This window comes from Mustela putorius, unplaced genomic scaffold, assembly GCF_011764305.1.
Source record: "Mustela putorius furo isolate JIRA1106 unplaced genomic scaffold, ASM1176430v1.1 tig00003988_pilon_pilon_pilon, whole genome shotgun sequence".
Classification (NCBI taxonomy): domain Eukaryota; kingdom Metazoa; phylum Chordata; class Mammalia; order Carnivora; family Mustelidae; genus Mustela; species Mustela putorius.
Genome location: NW_025422127.1, coordinates 7,952 through 13,356, shown reverse-complemented (window position 1 = coordinate 13,356; position 5,405 = coordinate 7,952). Strand labels below are relative to the sequence as shown.

The following is a 5,405-nucleotide window of genomic DNA, read 5'->3' as shown; positions in this document are numbered from 1 at the left end:
CCTTACAGCCCACTTCTCAGCTCTGTCTTTGCAGCCAGCTTCCCCACTATGATACTTAGGAGCTCTGTCACACTCAGGCACCCCTGGTCTTTCTGTGACACCGAGGGTCTTGAGACCACACTGTCCCAGTGAGGGTTCCATACCCCTCCCCACCGCCTCCCCCACCATCTGACCGCTTAGCCACTGGAGTGATGTCCCTCACCAGAGTAGGATTCTATAAGTTCTGATTTTGTGCTCTGCTGGCTTGGTGTTTGCAAATTGCCTCAGATACACTTCTCTGCATATCCTACCTTCCAGGAAGTGACCGCTTTTCTGTTCACGGGATTGCTGCTATTCTTTTCCTCTATCTCCTGTTGAGTTTGTAGATGTTCAGAGTCGTTTGATAGCTATATAGATGAATTCCTGGGACACGAGGAAATTTAGGTCTCCTACTCCTCTGCCACCTTGCTCCCAATTAATTTTATTAATTTTTTTCTTCAAAGAATGAGCTCCTGGCTTCATTGATATGTTCTATTGATTTTTTTTTTTTTTTGGTTCTTTGTCATTTTTTGGTTCTATGTGATTTTTTTGGTTCTATGTAATTTTTTTTCTGCTCTAGTATTTATCATTTCCTTTCTTCTACTGGCATTAGGGCTCATTTGTTGTTCTTTTTCTATCTTTTTAAAGTATGAATTTAGATTGAGTTTTTTCTTGCATCATATAGTAGGGCTGTATTGGTGTATACATTCCTCCCAGAACCACTTTTTCTTTTCACAAGGGTTTTGGGCTAATGTGTTATCATTTTCATTTGTTTCTAGACATATATATATATATATATATATATATATATATATAGTCATTACGTCCAATGGGTTTCACATCTTAGTTATTTTTCATTTTTCATTTAGGGCTGACTAATTTTTAGCTCTTCTATCTCTGTGGTAGTGGCCTCCCTGAAGTCTTGTATGCTTTTCTTAAGCACAAGTAATATCTTTATGATTATTGCTTTAAATTCTGGATCAGGCATATTACTTATATCTGTTTCAGTTTGATCCCTGGCCATGACCTTTTCTTGTTCTTTCTTTTGAGATGAATTCCTCCATCTTGGCTTCTAGTCTACATCTCTTCTTCTGTGTGTTATGCAATCTTATTATGTTTTCTGCTCCTGATATTAACATATTTATGAAGAAGAATTCATATAATGTCCATGTCCAGTGCTCCAGGATGTGTCTCTGGTTGTGTGCTGTGTGGACTCTGCTCCTATGTTATGGCAGCTCTTTTCCTCAGGTCAGTCCTCTGCAGTGTTTCTCCTTGTATCCAGTAGGGAGTGTTTGGACCTTTGCCAGAGTGTGGTTGAGTTTTAACCAAGTGTCTTCTGGTCTGCTTGCTAAAAGATACCTGACGCTATTTCCACTAGAGCTGAAGCTTTGCAGAATTCTAGTCAGTAGATGTGCTGTGTGCAGTGGTTTGTGCTAGTCTGAGGGCCCACCAAGCTGGTCCTAATGACCTACATTGGTTCTTTGGGAAAGGGTCTTTCCAGTCTGGGACTAATACTGATATCTAAGATCATTTTAAGAAATGCTTATCTGTCCAGACGCCTGTCCAAGTCTGTAATGTCTCATTTGTTCTCTAGATTCTTCTGAGGTTTCAGAGTTTTCAAAGGGAATAATATCTACTCCGAATTACCAATTAATTTAATATGTTAATGAGCTTACTAAAATTCTTTACCTACAAAATTTCTGGGAGGGAATTATTCCACTTTCCATCATCTGTCCTTTTTATGGTCATAAGATACTGATTCTTTTTGACTGTATATGCTGGATGCTAACTTTCACTCTAAAAAATTTATATTGGGCACAACTGAAGCATAAAGTAGATCTTCTCAGTGTTAAGACACATGAAATAAAGTGTTTTAAAAAATTTGTACAGGAATGATTACATGATGTCCTGATATTGACTATATTAAAGTGATCATTAAAAGATATTTAGATAAGAACATAAAACCATCATGTGGTCCTATCAGTCACCAATTAATGTTATAATGAACAAAAATGTATGAAACTCTTACTAAATTGTAGCAGTTTTAAGAATGTCTTCATTTATGTATTTCATATAAATTGTGTGGCTTAATTTTATTCACATATACCATTGAGCATAATTGAGATTACTTGTATAAAGCATAAATTTACCCTATTAAAGCAAACATATATTCCTGAAAGAAAGTATTAAAGACATATTTTGTGGTAACTATGACTGGTTTAGGCAAGGTCACTTTTAATGGCTTCTTTAATTTGTTTAAACATAAGTGCTTTTTCAAGTGTCTTTGCAATCTGTTTGTCCTCGGCCATCTTGTATTTATAAACAAATACTTGAAATATTGAAAATAAAAAATAATTCCAGGAACTTCTCTATAATTTCATACAAAGGGCATAGATAAACTCATTTCTACACCAACCCAACTTTCACTAAGGATCGAAGGTTCCAAATTACCCTATGATTTGTCACTTAAAGAGGTATTATTTTAACACTTAAAATGAAGCCAGTTATAGTTAAAATAAGGGTTAATACAATGTCTATCCAAGCTTGTTGGGCAAGATGATATGATCTTAGTAATGTTAATGATTCAGGCTAGCCATAATTTTATCTGCTTTCTTAACAATGGATGCAGGGGATTAGCTGAATGGATAAACAAAAGGTACCATGGCGTTTTGTGTTCTCAAGACACCAGCATTAACCTGTAGTCCAAATTAGGACATAATTTAGATATAATATTTCAGCGATAATGACCTGAAATCAGAGCAGAAAAATAATAGAAGAGTTTAAATTTCTATAATAGTCCATAACTGCACAAGGATAAGAAACTTAACAGTTGGGTAACACAGAATAACAATTTCGCAATAGCAGCAGATTAATTTGTGAACAAGTGAATTTTTTTCTCTAATCTTAGGGAAAATATTAAAAATTCATTGTGTTGGTTTAGACTGGGACTGAGGTCTCTATCCTTCTACACCATAAGTGATGTCAGATTTGCCTTTATGTTTTGTATCTTCCCACTGAATTGTGACATAGAACACCTGCCCATGATTAGAGTCATTACCAATTATTCATTCAATGATAGCTTCTTGGATGTTTATTATGTGTTGGGCTAAGCTTCGTTTTGGAGAATACAAAGATGCTAGCGACAGCTGTATGTGTAATTTTCTTCTTACAACAAAGGGTGAGAATTCTACATTATTTTAGAAATCTCAGATTCTTTTTTTCGTATCTGATAGAAACAACAAACACTCCACTCCACTCATCTTCTTGTTCACTGTAATGATCTGAGAAGACATCTATAATATTTAATTTATATTCATTTTTAAGACATATTTATTTCCTACTGAAACCAGGATACAGAGGAGTAAGTGCGCTTGCTCTGGGCTTCCAAAGAGACCAGGTTTGGCCACTCACTGCTGACAAAATACAACGGCAAAGAAATGCATGGTGGTGAAACAGGAAAGGAATTTATTTCAGTGACACTAACACCAGGAAGACAGTGGACTAACATCTCAAAGACTCTGTCCAAAGTGCCAAAGTCCTCCCAGACTTAACAAGGGAGATGTGGGAAATGTGAGCTGGTAGGGGAAGGCAGGCAGTAATTGAAATTGATCATTGTCTTGGATATTCTTGTGGAGTCTTGCTGACTGCACAGTTCTTATGGCTTGAGAGGTTAATTTCAGTTCCCATCGTAGAAAACCCAGTCATAGAAAATTATTCAAACAAGGTATCAGAGGAGAACAATAATAATTTCAAGAAGGGGATATCAACAATTTAGAAAGGAATAGGCTTTTTGAGATCTCCATCCTTTTGTTGATTAATTTAACAAATATTTTAGTAAGTGGCGGCACTATGGTAAGCCCTTTGGTAGGCAATAATGAACAAAGTATCCCATTTTCTAGCAAAATGTTCATAGTCTGTGAAGATCTAGCATCGAGAAAGATGACATTCCAGTATATGGTGAAACTTCTAATCATATCGATAAGCATACAGTACCATGAGGCTCATGTCCTATTTGACTACAAATTGCAGCAATACAAAGACAATTTTATAGATGGAGGAAAGAGGGCAATGAGAATTTCAGGACTTTAGCGTTGGAGATCTACCATCAGACAGAGTGGTATAGGGCACGATGAACACTAAAGAGATCTGATTATTTAAGTATACAAAGACTTACTGTGACTCAAATCAGACTGATGGAGAATGACTAAGTATTATCTATCAGTGAGAGAATCTGTTGTTAATCCCATATTCTATGGTTATGGCTGCAGTTGTTGTTGTGGATAACTCAGTGCTCAATCCAAAAATGACAGAAACTCTTGCCAAAGAGAAATGATATTATCAAACTGGCATATGTTACATCTGAGATTACCAGTGGAAGAGTTTGGGACTTTAAGCTTCTTTAGTGAAAGCAATTTTCTGCATGAAAGTTTAGGGATTTAAGTTTAATTCCAAGAGAGTAGTTGTCTTCTGAATTTTTATTTCCTAAGATATTTCGGAGAGAAATCCCCAAAAGCCAAAACTGGCATTTTAGATGAACTTATTTAGTACTCTTGTGAAGAAAGTGCTTTTGTGGAAAAAATAGCATCCTATTCTGACATTCCAAGATTTTTTGGTATATGTTCATGTTGCAAGATTTCTCACCTCCCCCAGCAATTGGTACAATGGCTTCTTTGTGGGGAACAGCTTTGATCTGAATCACTGTTCAGATGCATATTGGCCATATATACATTATTTGTTTCCTATTAATATCTGTCTCTTTCTTTAAAAGGAGGAGAAAGCATATTCATTAAAGGGATTGTTAATATCTTTTGGGGGGTAAGCAAAATGTTAAACAGAGTTTAAAACATATAATGTTGCTCTTTTCATCTTCTTATTGTGTCATGAGGCACCATGAGCAGCAAAGTCTCCAAGTGACACTTTGTACTGGTGGTGTGGGAAGTCTTGAATGGGAATCAGTGCCAGTGTCAGAAGTTCCTGGAGCTGCAGATCAGCTTGAAGAACTATAGCCCACAGAAGGACAAATGCTTCTCAGACATATTAGGCTCAAGTCCACTCCCTGCCCCAAGTTTTGGGGGACCGGCAACACTGTGATGAGTCCAAGGTTGTGGATATTCCCCACATGGACACTGAGACACTGAAGAAACTCAACAAGAATTAAAAAAAAAATAGTCAAGAAGATGAGCAAGAAGTGTGATGCCTTATTGGCTTCAGAATCTCTGATCAAGCAGATTCTACAAGCTTTGGGTCCAGGCCTGAATAAAGCTGGCAATTTCCCTTCCATGCTGACCCACAATGAGAACATGGGGCCCAAAGTAAATGAAGTAAAGTCCACAGTCCAATTCCAGATGAAGAAGTTGCTATGTCTGGCAGTGACTTTGGTCACATAA

At 36.8% G+C, this 5,405-nt stretch overlaps 1 pseudogene; it reads left to right on the top strand.

The window, feature by feature from the left end:
- The first annotated feature begins 4,908 nt into the window (after positions 1-4,908).
- LOC101692549 lies at positions 4,909-5,405 on the top strand (annotated as a pseudogene).